This window comes from Medicago truncatula, chromosome 2 (assembly GCF_003473485.1).
Source record: "Medicago truncatula cultivar Jemalong A17 chromosome 2, MtrunA17r5.0-ANR, whole genome shotgun sequence".
In the NCBI taxonomy this organism is placed as follows: domain Eukaryota; kingdom Viridiplantae; phylum Streptophyta; class Magnoliopsida; order Fabales; family Fabaceae; genus Medicago; species Medicago truncatula.
Genome location: NC_053043.1, coordinates 30,914,510 through 30,935,925, shown reverse-complemented (window position 1 = coordinate 30,935,925; position 21,416 = coordinate 30,914,510). Strand labels below are relative to the sequence as shown.

The 21,416-nt window shown below is 36.4% G+C and overlaps 5 non-coding genes across 5 annotated transcripts; all 5 read right to left on the bottom strand.

Moving 5' to 3' along the window:
- Positions 1-19,933: 19,933 nt before the first annotated feature.
- Positions 19,934-20,052, bottom strand: LOC120578656 (5S ribosomal RNA). Its single transcript, XR_005644470.1, has one exon. It is a non-coding gene; the product is annotated as a 5S ribosomal RNA (ribosomal RNA).
- A 200-nt stretch (positions 20,053-20,252) lies between these two features.
- LOC120578655 (5S ribosomal RNA) lies at positions 20,253-20,371 on the bottom strand. The gene has a single exon (XR_005644469.1). It is a non-coding gene; the product is annotated as a 5S ribosomal RNA (ribosomal RNA).
- Positions 20,372-20,571: 200 nt separating this feature from the next.
- Positions 20,572-20,690, bottom strand: LOC120578654 (5S ribosomal RNA). The gene has a single exon (XR_005644468.1). It is a non-coding gene; the product is annotated as a 5S ribosomal RNA (ribosomal RNA).
- A 200-nt stretch (positions 20,691-20,890) lies between these two features.
- LOC120578653 (5S ribosomal RNA) lies at positions 20,891-21,009 on the bottom strand. Its single transcript, XR_005644467.1, has one exon. It is a non-coding gene; the product is annotated as a 5S ribosomal RNA (ribosomal RNA).
- A 200-nt stretch (positions 21,010-21,209) lies between these two features.
- On the bottom strand, positions 21,210-21,328 carry LOC120578652 (5S ribosomal RNA). The gene has a single exon (XR_005644466.1). It is a non-coding gene; the product is annotated as a 5S ribosomal RNA (ribosomal RNA).
- Positions 21,329-21,416: the final 88 nt, after the last annotated feature.

Genomic DNA, 21,416 nt, shown 5'->3' with positions numbered 1-21,416 from the left:
TTAACTTATATTATTTTTATAAATTAAACTGCCTCTAGAACATTCTGGTCCAAGATAAAACAATTGCTTAATACTTAACTAAAAGTTTAAAATCCAGTTTACTATTGTTTTATCATTCTACACTTATCTCTTTCCAGAACGTTCTGGTCATTTATACATCAAGTTATTATTTATCTGTTCAACTAATATTTACCAAGACTCTTCTTGAGTACATAAAATCTAATTTAAGTTTTCAGGAATAATTTTAAAAGGGTCACAATTCAAACCCCCCCTTTCTTGTGACGTTTATTGCTACTTCAATTGGCATCAGAGCACGGTCTCTAAAGAAGTAAAAGCATTTAACACGTGCTAGAGGAAAAGATTCAGGAAGAAGCAATGTCTTACATACTAGAAGGTCTTTCATGCACAAAACCACCATTGTTCAATGGAAAGAATTATTACTTCTGGAAAGGAAAGATGGAATTATTCCTAAAGTCTCAAGATGTAGATATGTGGAAAGTTATCACTGAAGGTAACTTTGTACCACAAACCACTAATGCAACCACAACAATAGTGACTATCAAACCTGAGGCATCATGGACTGATGCAGATAAAAAGATGGTACTCTTAAACTCTAAAGCTCAACTCTTTTTACAATGTTCACTAACCATGGAAGAAAGTGAAAGAATTTATGAATGTACTACGGCAAAAGAAATTTGGGATACGTTAAAAATTCATCATGAAGGAACCAGCCATGTTAAAGAAACAAGGATAGATATTGGCGTACGAAAATTTGAAATTTTCGAAATGAGTGATGAAGAAAACATTGATGAAATGTATTCACGATTCACTTCTATAGTGAATGAGTTAAGGCCATTGGGAAAAATATACTCCCCTCATGACAGAATTAGAAAAATATTAAGATGTCTCCCAAACACATGGAGACCTATGGTTACAGCAATCACTCAAGCCAAAGATCTAAACTCCTTGGCTTTAGAGGATCTTATTGGAACACTTAGAGCTCATGAAATTCTACTCCAAGAAGATAAACCGGTGAAAAAGGGAAAAATGATTGCTCTCAAAGCATCCCAAACCACTCAAGATAATACAGAAGAAACACTTGCACAAACCGAAGAAACAGAAGAAGAACAAATTGTTCAAGAAGAGGCAGAAACTGAACTAGCACTCATCACAAAGAAGATTCAAAGAATGATCAAAAGAAGAGAACAAATAAAAAGATACTTCCCAAACAAAAGAGACAACTCGAAAAAGGAAGTTGATAAAAGCCAAGTAACCTGCTATGGATGCAACAAGCAAGGTCACTACAAAAATGAATGCCCACAAAACAAAAAGAAGACTCCTTACAAAAGAACTGCATTAATGACGTGGGACGATCTTGATGAACCACAAGCTGAAGAAGATGAGGAAGCAAACATATGTCTAATGGCAAACTCAGACAATGAAGAGGTAATTCTTTTTGACAAACCTTCTTTAAATAAAGAACTAGAAAACACAATAGATAATCTTTTATCTGACTCAAACTTTTTAACTAATAAATGCTATTCTCTACAAAAAGAAGTTAAAGACTTTAAAGAAGAAAAAGAGAAACTTCAAACTCTGAACAATGATCAAAAGAAAATTATTCAAAGTTTGCAAGACTCATATTTTCAAGCAGCTGAAAAATTAAAAGATTTTAGCAAAAATCAATCCCCTTTGAAACCTAAAGATGAAAACATTTTACTTAAAAACGAGATCAAAAATTTGAGAAATGACCTAACTACTTTTATAAGATCAACCGAAACTTTTCAAAAAATTATAGGATCTCAAATAGAAATAGGCAATAATGCCGGATTAGGTTTTGATAGCTCTAAACATCAAATCTACGAGAACACTCTTATACCTAAGAAAGAAAAGTTAAGATGCTCATTTTGCAAAAGAGATGGACACAATGAATTTTCTTGTTTTCATAGAAAAAGGATAACAGAAAACTCTCCGCTAAAAACAGAACATTCTCCTCAAAACAGAGAACGTTCTTTCATGAAATGTGTATATTGTAAAAGAAATGGTCATTTAGAAATAAAATGTTTTCTCAAGAAGAAAGATCTTGAGCTTTTGAAAACTAACAATGAAGGACCCGCATAATCTAGGGTACCTAAGACACCACTAACTCAAAATGCAGGACTCATCACAAAATGCAAGGAAAAAGCCATGGTATTTAGACAGTGGCTGCTCTAGACACATGACAGGTGACAAACACTGCTTTATCTCCCTTGTAAAAAAGGAAGGAGAAGCAGTAACCTTTGGTAACAACGACAAAGGTCAAATCAAAGGTAAAAGTATTATTGGTAAAAATGACTCTGCTAAAATAGAAAATGTTCAATATGTTGAAGGATTAAAACATAACCTACTAAGCATAAGTCAATTATGCGACAGTGGTTTTGAAGTAATCTTTAAACCCAACATATGTGAAGTCAAACAAGTCTCTACTGGAAAAAATTTCTTCACTGGCTCTAGAAAGAAAAATCTTTATGTTTTATTCTTAGATGACATTCCAGCTGAAACTTGCTTTATGTCCATTGACAAAGATAAATGGATTTGGCATAAACGAGCTGGACATGTTAGCATGAAAACTATTTCAAAAATTTCACAACTAGACTTAGTAAGAGGTCTTCCAAAAATTAATTTTGATAAAGATAAAATATGTGAAGCATGTGTTCGAGGAAAACAAGTTAAAAGTAGTTCTAAATCAAATAACATCGTTTCTACTAAAAAACCTCTTGAGCTTCTTCACATAGATTTATTTGGACCTGTTAGGACTGCAAGTCTTGCTGGAAAACAATATGGTTTTGTAATAGTCGATGACTTTTCCAGATACACATGGGTTTTGTTTTTAAAACACAAAGATGAAGCTTTTGAAGCTTTTAAAATTTTTTGCAAACTTGTTCAAAATGAAAAAGAATCAAACATTATCTCCGTAAGAAGTGATCATGGAGGTGAATTTGAAAATTAATCATTCAAAACATTTTTTGATGAAAAAGGAATTTCACACAACTTTTCATGTGCTAGAACTCCTCAACAAAATGGAGTTGTTGAAAGAAAAAAATCGAACTTTACAAGAAATGGCAAGAACAATGATTAATGAATCAAATGTTGAAAAATATTTTTGGGCTGAAGCTATTAACACTGTTGGAACAAAATGTGTTTCACGATGAATCTTAATGAGTTTTGATGATAACAAGGTATTAAAAATTGTCAATTGGTTATTACTAATAATTGTTCAAGTGTACAGGACCAAAGGCTAGTCAAGTAATTTCAATAGGTCTTGGAAGAACAATGGAAAGAAAAAGAAATTCTAAGCATCTGAAGAAAACTGCGTCTGAAGCTTACAGTGCTTCTGAAGCTGAAGTGCTTCTGAAGTTATGACGTCATCAGAAGCAGAAGGTCATCAGAAGCAAGGTTTTCATCAGAAGCGAAATCATCACCAAAAGCTACATTTAATCCATATATTCAAACTGAAGATCCAAAGTAGCTGTTTCTCATTTCAACCTTATCTAAGAAGAACGAAGAATTGAAAGGGAGGTATCAACGGTCATTTGGATAGCACTGAGCATTTGTCCTTCGTTAACAGAGTTGACAAAGTACAAGTGTACAACCACTACCTCCACTACTCTGTTTTTGTCCACGCTACAAGACAAGACAACAGCTATGCCTGCAGAATTTGTGCCTTCAAGATGGGAATGAATTTGAAGCTAATTTTTCAAAGGACTACACCCAAATCAGGCAAAGGATTATTGGTGAATGATCAAAGGATTTCAAACGACTCTTTAGACGTGCTAATTATCTCAACGTCTCTTTCACGCCTCTATATAAAGGAGTGAAGACTTGAAGATTGCAGATAGAGATACACAAGTTAAAAAGCGCCAAAACTCTGTCAATTTGATTCTACAAAGCACACTGAATTTCTGCACTGATTTGATATATCTTAGAAATTCAAAAGTCTAGAGTCTTTAACGTATTGTATTGTGAACACCACTGATTGTATATCAAGTGTTCAAGTCAAACTTATTTCATTGTATTTTTGTTTGATTAGAAGCCTCTTGCCTGCGTGCTTGAGCATTAGAAGACTCTTGCTTAGTGCTTGAACATTGGAAGACTCTTGCGTGTGTGCTTGAGCATTTTTGAGAAGTCTCATACTTAGAGAGTATTGAGCATTTGTAATCTTTGTGATTATAGTGAAATCTCCTTGGAAGTGCAAGGGGGACTGGACTACTTCCGATTTGTGGAAGGAACCAGGATAACTGCTTGTGTCTTGCTTTTCTTTTCTCTGCTTTGATCTTTTCCGCTGCATATCTGATTCTGATCATTTCATCAGAAGCATTCTCAAACTGCTTCTGAAGTTTTATCAGAAGAAGTATTTTTAGAGAGAGAAAGAAAACACAATTCAACCCCCCCCCCCCCCCCCCCCCGCTTCTTGTGTTTTTCTCACCTTCAATTGGTATCAGAGCTTGCTCTGTTATCATAAGCACTTAACCGTGTGACAGTTCAAGATCCAAAAGAAAAACATGTCTGGAGGAGAGGAATCAACTACTACAAAATACACAAGCGTCAAACATGACTATGATACTGCTGACAAGAAAACAGACTCTGGAAAAGCTCCAAAGTTTAATGGAGATCCAGAAGAGTTTTCATGGTGGAAAACAAATATGTACAGCTTTATCATGGGATGGTATGAAGAGCTATGGGACATACTGGAAGATGGAGTTGATGACTTGGATTTAGATGAAGAAGGAGCTGTTGTGGACAGAAGAATACATACTCCTGCTCAGAAGAAGCTTTATAAGAAACACCACAAGATCAGAGGAATCATTGTGGCTTCTATACCTCGCACCGAATACGTGAAGATGAGTGACAAATCCACTGCGAAAGCTATGTTTGCGTCACTATGCGCCAACTTTGAAGGCAGCAAGAAGGTGAAAGAGGCTAAAGCTTTGATGCTAGTTCATCAGTATGAACTTTTCAGAATGAAGGATGATGAGAGTATAGAAGAAATGTACTCAAGATTTCAAACTTTAGTTTCTGGATTGCAAATACTGAAGAAAAGCTATGTTGCTTCTGATCATGTTAGTAAGATTTTGAGAAGCTTGCCTTCTAGATGGAGACCCAAAGTAACTGCTATTGAGGAAGCTAAGGATCTAAACACTTTAAGTGTTGAAGATCTTGTTAGTTCACTCAAAGTGCATGAAATGAGTTTAAATGAGCATGAATCCTCTAAAAAGAGTAAATCCATTGCTTTACCATCTAAATGAAAGTCTTCAAAATCTTCTAAAGCCTACAAAGCCAGTGAATCTAAAGAAGAATCACCTGATGGAGATTCTGATGAAGATCAATCTGTGAAGATGGTTATGCTGTCTAACAAACTTGAGTATCTAGCAAGGAAGCAGAAGAAATTTTTGAGCAAGAGAGGTGGCTACAAGAACTCCAAGAAAGAAGATCAGAAGGGGTGCTTCAACTGTAAGAAGCCTGGTCATTTCATTGCTGATTGCCCTGATCTTCAGAAGGAGAAGTCTAAAAGCAAACCCAAGAAATCAAGCTTCAGCTCCAGTAAATTCAGAAAGCAAATTAAAAAGAGCTTGATGGCGACCTGGGAAGATTTGGACAGTGAATCTGGTTCTGATAAAGAAGAAGCAGATGATGATGCAAAAGCAGCCATGGGGTTAGTGGCAACAGTATCATCAGAAGCAGTATCAGAAGCTGAATCAGATTTAGAAGATGAAAATGAGGTATACTCCAAAATTCCTAGACAAGAACTTGTTGATTCTCTAAAAGAACTCTTATCACTATTTGAACACAGAACCAATGAGTTGACAGATTTAAAAGAAAAATATGTTGATTTAAGGAAACAAAAAAAAACAACTCTATTGGAACTGAAATCTTCTGAAGAAGAACTAAAAGGGTTTAACCTCATATCAACAACATATGAAGATAGACTCAAGATTCTTTGTCAGAAGCTACAAGAAAAATGTGATAAAGGTTCAGGCAACAAACATGAGATTGCCTTGGATGATTTTATTATGGCTGGCATAGACAGAAGCAAAGTTGCTTCTATGATCTACAGCACATACAAAAACAATGGCAAAGGGATTGGATATTCTGAGGAGAAATCCAAAGAATACAGTCTCAAGAGCTACTGTGATTGTATCAAGGATGGATTGAAATCCACCTTTGTGCCTGAAGGTACAGATGTTGTAACTGATGTTCAGTCAGAACCTGAAGCTTCCTGTTCGAAGGCTAAGATCACATCAAAGCCAGAAAAACTCAAGTCTAAGGTTATGACAAAATCTGATCCTAAGACTCAAAAGATTAAAATTCTGAAAAGATCAGAACCTGTTCCTCAGAATCTGATTAAACCAGAATCTAAAATCTCAAAGCCAAAGGATCAGAAGAACAAAGCAGCTACTGCTTCTGAGAAAACAATACCCAAAGGTATTAAACCTAAAGTATTGAATGATCAGAAGCTACCCAGCACTCACCCCAAGGTACAAGGGAGGAAAAGTAAAACCTCCAGAACTAACCCAAAAGGACCCATGAAGATATGGGTACCTAAATCTGAATTGGTTAAAACTGCAGGTGTGCCTAAGGGCAAAAGAGAAACAAAGGTCATGGTACCTAGACAGCGGGTGTTCAAGGCACATGACTGGAGAGAAAGCTTTGTTCCTTACCCTTACCATGAAAGATGGAGGAGAAGTGAAGTTTGGTGGCAACCAAACTGGAAAAATCATTGGTACAGGTACTATTGGTAATTCCTCCATTTCAATTAATAATGTGTGGCTTGTAGATGGTCTGAAGCATAACCTATTGAGCATTAGTCAATTTTGTGACAATGGGTATGATGTAATGTTCAGTAAGACCAACTGCACACTAATCAACAAGGATGACAAATCCATTACATTCAAGGGAAAGAGAGTTGAGAATGTCTATAAAATTAATTTCTCTGATCTGGCTGATCAAAAGGTAGTTTGCCTTCTGTCATTGAATGATAAAAAGTGGGTATGGCATAGAAGGTTGGGACATGCTAATTTGAGATTAATTTCTAAAATTAGCAAGTTACAACTTGTCAAAGGATTGTCTAACATTGATTATCATTCAGATGCACTTTGTGGTGCATGTCAGAAAGGGAAAATTGTGAAAAGTACTTTCAAATCCAAAGACATTGTATCAACCTCAAGACCCTTAGAATTACTCCATATTGATCTTTTTGGACCAGTTAACACTGCATCTTTATATGGAAGTAAATATGGATTAGTCATTGTTGATGATTACAGCAGATGGACTTGGGTAAAATTCATTAAAAGTAAAGACTATGCATGTGAAGTGTTTAGCAGCTTCTGCACTCAAATACAATCTGAAAAAGAATTGAAAATTTTGAAAGTCAGAAGTGATCATGGTGGAGAATTTGAAAATGAGCCATTTGAATCTTTTTGTGAAAAACATGGGATTCTCCATGAATTTTTTTCTCCTAGAACTCCACAACAAAATGGGGTTGTAGAGAGAAAGAACAGAACCTTACAAGAAATATCCATAACCATGATCCATGAAAACAATTTAGCTAAACATTTCTGGGCAGAAGCAGTTAATACTTCATGTTATATTCAAAATAGGATCTATATCAGACCTATATCTCTTACTTTCATCAGTTTGGATGTACTTGTTACATTCTAAACACTAAAGACTATCTGAAGAAATTTGATGCCAAGGCTCAAAGAGGAATCTTTTTAGGTTACTCTGAAAGGTCAAAGGCGTACAGAGTGTATAATTCAGAAACACATTGTGTTGAAGAATCTATGCATGTTAAATTTGATGATAGAGAGCCTGGAAATAAAACTCCAGAGCAAAGTGAAAGTAATGCAGGTACAACTTATTCTGAAGATGCATCAGAATCTGATCAACCTTCTGATTCTGAAAAGCATTCAGAAGCTGAATCTAGTCCAGAAGCTGAACTTACTCCAGAAGTTGAGTCTATTTCAGAAGCAGAACCTAGTCCAGTAATACAGAATGATAATGCTTCTGAGGACATTCAAGATAACACTCAGCAGGTTATTCAACCAAAATTCAAGCACAAATCTTCACATCCTGAGGAGCTAATCATTGGAAGCAAAGATAGTCCTAGAAGAACAAGATCACATTTCAGACAGGAAGAATCTTTGATAGGTTTGCTTTCAATAATTGAGCCTAAAACTGTTGAAGAAGCTCTCTCAGATGATGGATGGATATTAGCTATGCAAGAAGAGCTAAATCAGTTTCAGAGAAATGATGTGTGGGATCTGGTACCCAAACCTTGTCAGAAGAACATTATTGGAACAAAATGGGTATTCAGAAACAAGCTGAATGAACAAGGAGAAGTAACCATAAACAAAGCTAGACTTGTTGCACAAGGTTACAGTCAACAAGAAGGCATTGATTACACTGAAACATTTGCTCCAGTTGCAAGATTGGAAGCAATCAGGTTACTTCTATCCTATGCAATTAATCATGGCATAATATTATATCAAATGGATGTCAAAAGTGCTTTTCTTAATGGTGTCATTGAAGAAGAAGTGTATGTCAAACAACCTCCTGGGTTTGAGGATCTTAAGCATCCTGACCATGTTTATAAACTTAAGAAATCACTATATGGCTTGAAACAAGCTCCCAGAGCTTGGTATGATAGACTAAGTAATTTCTTAATTAAAAATGATTTTGAAAGAGGACAAGTTGACACAACACTCTTCAGAAGGACTCTTAAGGAAGACATTCTGATTGTGCAAATATATGTTGATGATATAATATTTGGTTCTACTAATGCATCTCTTTGCAAGGAATTTTCTAAGTTAATGCAGGATGAATTTGAAATGAGCATGATGGGAGAATTGAAATTCTTTCTTGGAATTCAAATCAACCAAAGTAAAGAAGGAGTATATGTTCATCAAACAAAATATACAAAGGAGCTTCTGAAGAAGTTCAAGCTAGAAGATTGTAAAGTGATGAACACTCCAATGCATCCAACCTACACTTTAAGCAAAGAAGATACTGGAACTGTAGTAGACCAGAAGCTATACAGAGGTATGATTGGTTCTCTGTTATACCTCACTGCATTTAGACCTGATATTTTATTCAGTGTATGCTTGTGTGCAAGATTTCAATCAGATCCTAGAGAATCTCATTTAACTGCAGTTAAGAGAATCTTCAGGTATCTGAAAGGAACAACTAATCTTGGACTCCTGTATAGGAAATCCCTAGATTATAAGTTGATTGGATTCTGTGATGCTGATTATGCTGGTGACAGGATTGAAAGAAAATCAACCAGTGGAAATTGTCAATTCCTGGGAGAGAATCTAATATCCTGGGCAAGCAAAAGACAAGCAACTATTGTTATGTCTACAGCAGAAGCAGAATACATTTCAGCTGCAAGTTGTTGCACACAACTACTTTGGATGAAACATCAGTTGGAAGATTATCACATTAATGCTAACAGTATTCCCATCTTTTGTGATAATACTACTGCTATTTGTTTGTCTAAGAATCCAATTCTACATTCTAGAGCCAAGCATATTGAGATCAAACACCATTTTATCAGAGACTATGTTCAAAAAGGAATTTTAGATATACAATTCATTGATACTGAACATCAATGGGCTGATATATTTACAAAACCTTTATCTGTTGAAAGATTTGATTTTATTAAGAAAAATTTGAACATGCACTTTGTGTCTAATTGAAAATTTGTTTGCCTCTGAATAAGAAGTTTGGTTCTGAAGTCCATTCAGAAGCATCTGGTCCATCAGAAGCTCTTAACTGAGGTTCTGAGGAAAATGTGCTTCTGAAGATGACGTCAGCACTAAAACTTCAGAAGCGGTATTCTTTGCTTCTGAATAGCAAGGCTAGTGGGAACGTTGACAGTTACTTTTTGTAACAGCTGTCCCATTACCCAAAGGTTAGTTTTCTGAAAAGTCTCTGACGTGGTCTATTTGTATTGGAGTATAACAAAAAGGGCAATGATGTTTTATTTGCTTTTAAACATACTAACACGCGCCCCCAATTTGTCATTAATGCTATGTTTGTTTGTCTCATCTGAATTGCAAACGTTTTTGATAAAAACACTTAAACAAACACACACAACTCACTTCACAACTCACACTCTCATTTCACTTCAAACCTTCTCTGCTAAGAAACTCCAAAAACCCTAGAAACCCTTTTCTTCTTCAATCAATCTAATGGCTTCTTCAAGTTCTACACCTGGTTCATCATCAAACATGCAACAAGAAGAGGCTCCTGCCTACGTGATTAAAGGAAGAACCATGTCCTTGGAGGAATTGGATTTAAAGATTCAATCAGAAAATCCAGTGGATTTTGCTTCTTTGGCTGCTCACAACTGCGATATTGGAAGTTTCTATGAAGCGCAAGGGTTGGGAAGCTACTTCAATTTACTGAACGGTCCAACCTATCAAACTTTGATACGACATTTCTGGGTTAGAGCCAGTATCTTTGATAGAGATACTGCTAAGATGGAAGAAGATGAAAAAGTTCTTCTCTATCCAGAACTCAAGGGAAAATCAAGACAGGAAATGGGCTTGGAACCATTTACTAAAACCCAGATACGATCAAGCATCATGGGGATTCCTGTATGGATCAATGAGGATGTAATTGCTTTCGTCCTCAGAAGACCAGCAGAAGGAGATTATAAAGCTGGAATCCCTAAACCCAAAGACAGCCCCTGGAATGATATTGTGAACAAAACACTCTACAACAAGGTCAAGGACTTCGCCTATGCAGATATGAATGTCAAGACCAAGGTGATGCTGAAAATTCAAAATGACAACCTACTACCAAAAGGTGGTGGTAGTGATCAACCTTCTCTGAAACACAAAATCCTTTTACACTTTTTCATAACTGGTGTAAAGGCTAATGTGTCCAGATACATCTTCAGGCATATGGTACAACAGCTCAGAGAGAGCCAGCTGAAGAATAGGTGTTGGGTACCCTATGGAAGGCTACTCTCTGAGATTCTTCATCAAGGAGGTATCATCAAGATACTGAAGGAGGCAGAATTCTTCACGGATGAAAAGTTGGGAACTGTTAGAGGAAAAATTATCAATGGAGAAACACTGAGGTCCATGCATCTGGTTGATGTAAAAGACCTTAAGAAGCTACCCACAGATATGAAGGCATCTGATGCCAAATCAGCATTGATTCCCAACTTTCCCCCCATCTGTAAGCAAGATCCTTTGGATGTTCAGATGAACTTTATCAGAGATTATTTTGAAAGGACAAGAGAGAAGATCAGTCTGAAAGATGTTCCTGAACAGATGTTTGGAGGTGTTCTTCCTGCTGCCAAGAGCAGGAAATCAAAAAGCAAACCCCTTTCTAAAGAAGAATACTTGGAAGAAGAAGAAGCTAAAAGGAAACCTTCCAAGAGGACCAGAAAAGAGACCAAGGTTGAGGTTGCAGCACCAAAGCCCAAGAAATCCAAAGCAAATATTTCAGCTTCTGAACAAGCTGCTGCTTCTGAAGAAGTTCCTGCTTCTGAAGAAGATGTTCAGAAGAAGAATATCAAGAAATCTGATGCTAGGGAAGCTGCTCTTCAAACCATCAGAAACAAGAGAACAAGGAATCTGAAAACTTCTGAAGGAAGCACAGAAGATCATGTTGAACAGCCAGAAGAAGAGCCAAGTGCTAAAAAGGCTAAGAGTAAGCCTAGTGTAATGCCAATATTTGTTCCTACAGCAGAACAATGGCAATATGCTAGAAACTATACTGCAACTGAGATGGCTAGGAGGAAGGAGTTGAGACAGCAGAAGAAAAGAGAGGAACAACTCAAGGTTGCAGGGTATAAGCTTGCTCCTGAGAAGGCTGCTGAGTTTGCTGCTTTGGCTGCTGAGGTTGAAAAGGAAACTGTCCAGGAGGGAGTAAAACTGCTATCTCAAGCTTTGAAAGACAAGCAGGCTTCAGGAGCTACTTCATCAGAACCAGCATCTAAAGCTCCAGAAGCAGCTCATCCAGAAGCTCACTCTTCAGGTACTTCTTTAAAAGCTGATATCAATACTCAGATTCCTGAACTTCCTTCTTCACCCTCATCATCATCCACTGAATCAGATGACCAACCCCTTAGTCAACACATTGAAAAACTACTACATCGCAAACCTACCAAACTAACAACCTATGGAACAATTGATTATGAGCAGACACAAATTGAATTCTCTAAACAGAGGATAAAGATCTGTGAAAAATTCAATTTGCCTCCAGATCACTTTTTTCAACCACAAATTCCAGAAGCTGTTAGTATACAATTTCCTGAAACCAACCCACAAAATAACCAATCTCCACAAAAAGCCTCTGAAGTAGTTTCAGATGCAACTACTTCAGAAACCCCCCAACACCAAGAATCATCAACCCTTCATAACTTAGAAAAGCATTTAGGTGGTGAAATGCAACCTACACCCACAAAGGCCTCTAAGACAGTCCCTGAAAAGACTGTTTTGGAAAACCAACAAACAGAAACCCAAACAGAAACTCAAACCATCCCTGAGCAAACTGTTCCTGAACAAGTTGATTCTGACCTAGAACAAACTGTTCCTGAACCAACTGTTCCTGAACCAACTGTTCCTGAACAGACTGTTTCTGACCTAGATCAAACTACCACAGAACAACCCCAGACCAACACAGAACAACAACAACAACCAGAACCACCAATAATTGACCTAACCTCTTCTGACCATCAAACAGCCTCCAATCAACCTTCTACATCTCAAACACCCATCCCAGACACCATCCTGGAATCTGAGTATATAGATGAACAGCTTATCAGGCTTAGTGATGAGATTCAGACACTGATTCTTCGCAGAACAGTTCCTGTACCTTCTATTCACTATCTTGATCAATGGATGGATCTGAAGAAGGGTTTTAATGAGTTGCTGGATCAACTGAGCGCAAAATGTGTCTCATCTCACTCTGCAATGCTGAAGAGAATGTTGGATGATATGCATGAAGCAGCTAGAGTGAAAGAGCTAGATTATGTGCCTCTGTTAGCCAACACTCCCTTCTATCCAGAAGATGATTACACTTCAAGGGCTGATAGAATTCAAGCTGGGCTGAAAAGAAGACTGAGAGCACAGAAAGAACAACTTCAGAAGAAGGATGAGCAGATTAAATATCTATTGGAACAGATGTCTAAGCTAGCCAAACCTTAGTTGCACACCCAAATGTTGCTTGTTTAGATTTTTGTTCTAAGTATTTTTTTTAATTGCTTTGACTTTGTACTTTGACCTGTTTCTCATAAATCTTATCATTGCTTCTGAATCATACTTTTTACAAGCTTTTTGCTCTGATAATATTTGCTGCATTTTACTGTTGTTTACTCTGATACACTGTATTTTAAAGTTTATCCTTTTGTTGCTCTGATACTCTTTCTTTTGTTTTTACTTACTTTTTGTTGATGACAAAAGGGGGAGTAGATGTATAGTATTTTAAGGCTCTGAGCCCCATTATAATAACTTGAGCTTTGCTCAGAACCACTTCTAAACATTTTTAATACTTCTGATATTTTATGAGTATTTTATTGAAATTTAATTAATAAGAATAGAACTCAAGGGGAGCTTACAAACCTCACCTTAAAGATCTATTAGACTCAGGGGGAGCTTACAAACCGCTATCCCAGTAGTCAACTTATTAATTAGATCAACAACAATTGAACATTTTAAATACTATTGTTTGTCAACATCAAAAAGGGGGAGATTGTTGGAACAAAATGTGTTTCACAATGAATCTTAATGAGTTTTGATGATAACAAGGTATTAAAAATTGTCAATTGGTTATTACTAATAATTGTTCAAGTGTACAGGACCAAAGGCTAGTCAAGTAATTTCAATAGGTCTTGGAAGAACAATGGAAAGAAAAAGAAATTCTAAGCATCTGAAGAAAACTGCGTCTAAAGCTTATAGTGCTTCTGAAGCTGAAGTGCTTCTGAAGTTATGACGTCATCAGAAGCAGAAGGTCATCAGAAGCAAGGTTTTCATCAGAAGCGAAATCATCACCAAAAGCTACATTTAATCCATATATTCAAACTGAAGATCCAAAGTAGCTGTTTCTCATTTCAACCTCATCTAAGAAGAACAAAGAATTGAAAGGGAGGTATCAACGGTCATTTGGATAGCACTGAGCATTTGTCCTTCGTTAACAGAGTTGATAAAGTACAAGTGTACAACCACTACCTCCACTACTCTGTTTTTGTCCACGCTACAAGACAAGACAACAGCTATGCCTACAGAATTTGTGCCTTCAAGATGGGAATGAATTTGAAGCTAATTCTTCAAAGGACTACACCCAAATCAGGCAAAGGATTATTGGTGAATGATCAAAGGATTTCAAACGACTCTTTAGACGTGCTAATTATCTCAACGTCTCTTTCACGCCTCTATATAAAGGAGTGAAGACTTGAAGATTGCAGATAGAGATACACAAGTTAAAAAGCGCCAAAACTCTGTCAATTTGATTCTACAAAGCACACTGAATTTCTGCACTGATTTGATATATCTTAGAAATTCAAAAGTCTAGAGTCTTTAACGTATTGTATTGTGAACACCACTGATTGTATATCAAGTGTTCAAGTCAAACTTATTTCATTGTATTTTTGTTTGATCAGAAGCCTCTTGCCTGCGTGCTTGAGCATTAGAAGACTCTTGCTTAGTGCTTGAGCATTGGAAGACTCTTGCGTGTGTGCTTGAGCATTTTTGAGAAGTCTCATACTTAGAGAGTATTGAGCATTTGTAATCTTTGTGATTATAGTGAAATCTCCTTGGAAGTGCAAGGGGACTGGACTACTTCCGATTTGTGGAAGGAATCAGGATAACTGCTTGTGTCTTGCTTTTCTTTTCTCTGCTTTGATCTTTTCCGCTGCATATCTGATTCTGATCATTTCATCAGAAGCATTCTCAAACTGCTTCTAAAGTTTTATCAGAAGAAGTATTTTTAGAGAGAAAAAGAAAACACAATTCAACCCCCCCCCCCCCCCCCCCCCCTTCTTGTGTTTTTCTCACCTTCAAACACTTCTTGCTATATTATAAATCGAGTTTCAATTAGAAAAATTCTCAACAAAACCCCTTATGAACTCTGGAAAAACAGAAAACCAAACATTTCTTATTTTCACATTTTTGGTTGTTTTTGTTATATTTTAAATGATAAAGAAAACCTAGGTAAATTTGACTCAAAATCAGATAAAGGAATCTTTTTAGGATATGCAACAAATTCCAAAGGTTATAGAATCTATAACTTAAAAAATCAAACCATGGAAATAAGCATGCATGTTGTTTTTGATGAGTTTGATGATTTAGTTACTAACAAAGAAGATGATGAGGAACCTATGAAAAATCAAGAAATTATAAGCAATATAGATCAAGCATCTTCATCTCAAACTCCTCCAAAAAGTTGGAAGATTGTTGGTGATCATCCTCCAGAACAAATTATTGGAAGTACATTTGATGGAATCAGGACAAGATTATCATTCAAAGACAATGACAACAACATGGCTATGATCTCACATATTGAACCAAAAAATATAAATGAAGCTATGTGCGAAGAATCATGGGTAAAAGCCATGGAAGAAGAGCTCTCTCAATTTGAGAGAAATCAGGTATGGAATCTTGTCTTAAAACCTCAAAACCATTCTATAATAGGTACAAGGTGGGTCTTCAGAAACAAATTAGATGAAGAAGGAAAAGTTGTCAGAAATAAAGCTAGATTAGTAGCACAAGGCTATAATCAACAAGAAGGTATTGACTATGATGAAACATTTGCTCCAGTTGCCAGGTTAGAAGCAATACGTATTCTTCTTACATATGCATCTCATAAAAATATTAAACTCTTTCAAATGGATGTTAAAAGTGCCTTTTTGAACGGATTCTTAAATGAAGAAGTCTATGTGCACCAACCTCCAGGTTTTGAAAACTCTACCAAACCTAATCATGTGTTTAAACTCACAAAAGCTTTATATGGTTTAAAACAAGCTCCACGAGCTTGGTATGAGAGGTTAAGTACATTCTTACTTAAAAATAATTTTTCTAGAGGAAAAATTGACACAACACTTTTTAGAAAAGATAATAAATCAGACTTCTTAATCGTTCAAATCTATGTAGATGATATTATTTTTGGATCTACAAATGAACAAATGTGTGAAGAATTCTCTGGACTCATGCAAAGTGAATTTGAAATGAGTATGATGGGAGAATTAAGATTCTTTCTTGGTTTACAAATTAAACAAGAAACAAATGGAATATTTATTTGTCAAGAAAATATATCAAAGACCTTCTCAAAAAATATAAAATGAATGAAGCCAAAATTATGGCTACTCCCATGCATCCATCCTCTAGTCTAGATAAAGATGAGACAGGAAAAAATATTTCTGAAAAAGAATATAGGGGAATGATTGGTTCCCTTTTGTATTTAACTGCCAGTAGACCAGATATTGTCTTTGTAGTAGGTTTATGTGCACGTTTTCAAGCTTCTCCAAGAGAATCGCATTTAACTGCAGTCAAAAGAATTTTCAGATATCTAGTAGGTACTACTGATCTTGGCCTTTGGTATAGCAAAGGGTCTTGTTTTGATTTAACAGCTTATTGCGATGCTGACTATGCTGGAGACAAGATAGAAAGAAAAAGCACAAGTGGCACATGTCAGTTTCTCGGGAAAGCACTAATCAGCTGGTCATGTAGAAAACAAAACACTATTGCTTTATCAACTACTGAAGCTGAATATGTGTCAGCAGCAAATTGTTGCTCTCAGGTATTATGGATAAAAAATCAGTTAGAAGATTTCTCAATCAGGTATGAAAACATTCCCATATTTTGTGACAATACGAGTGCGATAAATTTATCTAAAAATCCTATTCAGCACTCAAGATCAAAACACATTGAAATAAAACATTATTTTATTAGAGATCATGTTAACAAAAAAGAAATAGAATTAATTTTTGTTGACACTGAAAATCAATTGGCCGATATTTTCACAAAACCATTGGTTGAAGATCGGTTTAATTTTATCAAAGAAAAATTACATATTATTAAAAAACCTAAATAATTTGGCCCAGAACGTTCTAGAGAACGTTCTCTCTCTCCCTTGGCCTTCACGTTTTCTTTTTTAGAAGAAAAGTGAAATCAATTTATCATATTTGTTTTCCAAATATATGTTTGTGTCTGAATAAAAATGGTAAAGATTTTCAAAATCAAAAGATGTCATTTTCATCACATTTAATGCACATCATTTTACTTTATGGAAACTAGTTTTTTTCTTGAAAAACCACCATCAATCAAATAAAAGCTGGTTTTGCTCTTCTCTCTCTTCTCCTACGTATCTGACTCCCTACTTCTTCAGAAAAGAAGAAAAACCTTCTCTTCCCTTTTCTCTCTATAAAAGAAACTCTTCATCTTCTCCAAAAATCTCAGATCTACACCATGGGCAGAACCAAAGGAAAAGCCAAAAGAGCCAGAACACCATCACCACCGCCTTCACTGTGGTCACCTTCTCCTCCTCCACCACCTTCTCCACCTGACCTAAACAAAACACCACCATCTCCAAACTCTACCACTCTCACCGCCGCCATCAGAGACATCTCTGTCTCCTCTTCTAACTCAACAACAACCAAACTCTCCAGAAGATGAACCACCATTAAACATCATGCCTCTAGACATGATTAATAAACCCTTGTTTCAAGCTTCTCTAAATAATTTGGCCGAATCATCACTCAAACCGCTCCTCATCTCAAAACCTTCTCTCAATCGAAACCAAATAAGACAAAATCTTCTCAATCGATTGGTGTTCGTAGATCAAACAGGATTAGGGCTGGAATAGGAATCAGAAAAACTCAAAGTGTAGACACTACAGTACATGAAATTCCTGATTCTGAAGATGAAGCAAACCTCAGAGAAGCTATTCCAACAGAACCTTCTGTTCCTAAAGCTACTCCCAAACCGCCTCCTCCAAAGAAGGATAAAGGCAAAGGAAAGGTTGTTTCCGCTCCTAAACCCAAGAGAAAGAAAACAAACAATCTCTCTATTTCAACATCAAAATTCTTTCCTCTGATTGAGCCAGAATTTGAAGAAGACTTTCATGACAAATGGATCACCAGACCCATTGCAAATGGAAGATTTGTGGATTTTGAAGCTTTTGACAAAGAGGAATTTTTTTTAAAAGCTATCACTGATCTTCTTGGTTGGACCTCCTTCCTTCAAATGCAAGAAAGGTATTATCCTGAGGTTGTTCAAGCTTTTTATTTTATGTCTGAAACATTCCCTGAAAAGAGTCTAATCAGGTCCACTGTAAAAGGGGTTGAGATCTCTCTTACCCCTAAAGACATAGGAAAAATGTTTAATATCCCTGTTTCTGGAAACTGTGTCTATGGTGACTCTTGGGATGAAAAACTTGGGGTCAATCTAGAAAAGGTTTACCAAGATGTGTTTTTACCTGGTACCACTGGTCTTATTTCATCTAACCTTCAAATGGTTCCTAAAATGTTCAATCTGCTAAGTCAACACAGTTTAATTCCTAGAAGTGGTAATCATGGTCATGTCACAAAAAACGATCTTATGATCATTTATCATATGTTTTTTGAAAAACCACTCTGTCTTCCTTATGTGATCATTCATCACATGATGGCTGCTGCTGCAAAAGACAACAAAAAATATTGTCTTCCATATGGTATGATGTTGACTAGGATTTTTAAAGAAAAATGAGTTGTTTTAGAAAATGAAGACTCTGTTTTTGATAATTCAAAATTCACTCCTAAGAACATCAGTCACATGAAAGCTGATCCCTCTGATTTTACATCCATGAAAAAGAATGAGGAAATTGTTTGTGAGGAAACTCCTCTTTTTGTTCCAACTCAAGAAGCCACACCAGAACGTTCTCCTTTAATTCCAGAACGTTCTCAGCAAGCTTCTCCTGTTGCTAATGAGCATCTAGATCTCTTAGCAAATTTTAAAAATCAATCCTCATCATTTTCTACTGCCCAGGCAACTGAGGTTCTTCATGGTTTTCAAAACACAGCTCCCCAGTCTTTCACAAATGTGTCTCAGTCAAATTATCTTCATGTGTCATCTCCACATGATTCTGCTTTGTTCAATGACAGTTATGTGAGCAAATTCTTTAACTCCACTCCAAACACGTCTGTGCCCTTACACTCTTTCAGCATTTTGCAATCCACTACTCCTACTCTGCCCTCTATGCCCACTAATGCGTGTGGAAACACTTCTCAACCAGGACAAACCGATGATCCAAAAGATCAAAGGCGTCCTAAAAGGTCTAAGTTTGAAAAGGATATTAGCAAACTTAGGAAGGACTTGCCTAGGTTGTTTGAAGGACAGCAAGCCATTCTCAGTTATCTAGTCTACAACAATATTGAAAATCAAATCCTAAGGGATTGGCTCACACAAGTTTTAAGCATAAGGTATAATGTCCCTCCACTTGTTGCGCATCCTTTTCCTCCACCACTCTTTACTATGCCTATGTCTGCTGCTTCTTCCTCCTCTGATGACTCTTCACCAACGCCTTAGCAAGCTTGGTGGCTCATTCTCCTTTTTGATGAAACAAAGGGGGAGAAAGAAAATGGGGAAGATTGAAGAATGAAAAGCAAAATCAGCCGTTTTGGAAATGTTTTTTGGACTGCTGCTATGTTGTTGCTGATGTTGTGTTCTGATGGGATCCGGTGCATTAGTGCTGGTATGATCGCACCTGAGAGTAAAGCGTTGTAATTGTATATATGCATTTCTAATTTATTTTTCAAAAAAGACGTCAAACTACGCTAATTAATTAACTAATAGAGTGTTAGGTAGCGTAAATTAACGGAAAAAATGAAATACAATCGAAGTTTATTTTTCAAAAACGACGTAAAATTACGCTAATTAACAAAAAGAACACGAAATTTTGGCAAAAAGAGGTGCAACACAAGGACTTCCCAGGAGGTCACCCATCCTAGTACTACTCTCGCCCAAGCACGCTTAACTGCGGAGTTCTGATGGGATCCGGTGCATTAGTGCTGGTATGATCGCACCTGAGAGTAAAGCGTTGTAATTGTATATATGCATTTCTAATTTATTTTTCAAAAAAGACGTCAAACTACGCTAATTAATTAACTAATAGAGTGTTAGGTAGCGTAAATTAACGGAAAAAATGAAATACAATCGAAGTTTATTTTTCAAAAACGACGTAAAATTACGCTAATTAACAAAAAGAACACGAAATTTTGGCAAAAAGAGGTGCAACACAAGGACTTCCCAGGAGGTCACCCATCCTAGTACTACTCTCGCCCAAGCACGCTTAACTGCGGAGTTCTGATGGGATCCGGTGCATTAGTGCTGGTATGATCGCACCTGAGAGTAAAGCGTTGTAATTGTATATATGCATTTCTAATTTATTTTTCAAAAAAGACGTCAAACTACGCTAATTAATTAACTAATAGAGTGTTAGGTAGCGTAAATTAACGGAAAAAATGAAATACAATCGAAGTTTATTTTTCAAAAACGACGTAAAATTACGCTAATTAACAAAAAGAACACGAAATTTTGGCAAAAAGAGGTGCAACACAAGGACTTCCCAGGAGGTCACCCATCCTAGTACTACTCTCGCCCAAGCACGCTTAACTGCGGAGTTCTGATGGGATCCGGTGCATTAGTGCTGGTATGATCGCACCTGAGAGTAAAGCGTTGTAATTGTATATATGCATTTCTAATTTATTTTTCAAAAAAGACGTCAAACTACGCTAATTAATTAACTAATAGAGTGTTAGGTAGCGTAAATTAACGGAAAAAATGAAATACAATCGAAGTTTATTTTTCAAAAACGACGTAAAATTACGCTAATTAACAAAAAGAACACGAAATTTTGGCAAAAAGAGGTGCAACACAAGGACTTCCCAGGAGGTCACCCATCCTAGTACTACTCTCGCCCAAGCACGCTTAACTGCGGAGTTCTGATGGGATCCGGTGCATTAGTGCTGGTATGATCGCACCTGAGAGTAAAGCGTTGTAATTGTATATATGCATTTCTAATTTATTTTTCAAAAAAGACGTCAAACTACGCTAATTAATTAACTAATAGAGTGTTAGGTAGCGTAAATTAACGGAAAAAATGAAATACAATCGAAGTTTATTTTTCAAAAACGACGTAAAATTACGCTAATTAACAAAAAGAACACGAAATTTTGGCAAAAAGAGGTGCAACACAAGGACTTCCCAGGAGGTCACCCATCCTAGTACTACTCTCGCCCAAGCACGCTTAACTGCGGAGTTCTGATGGGATCCGGTGCATTAGTGCTGGTATGATCGCACCTGAGAGTAAAGCGTTGTAATTGTATATATGCATTTCTAATTTATTTTTCAAAAAAGACGTCAAACTACGCTAATTAATTAACTAATAGA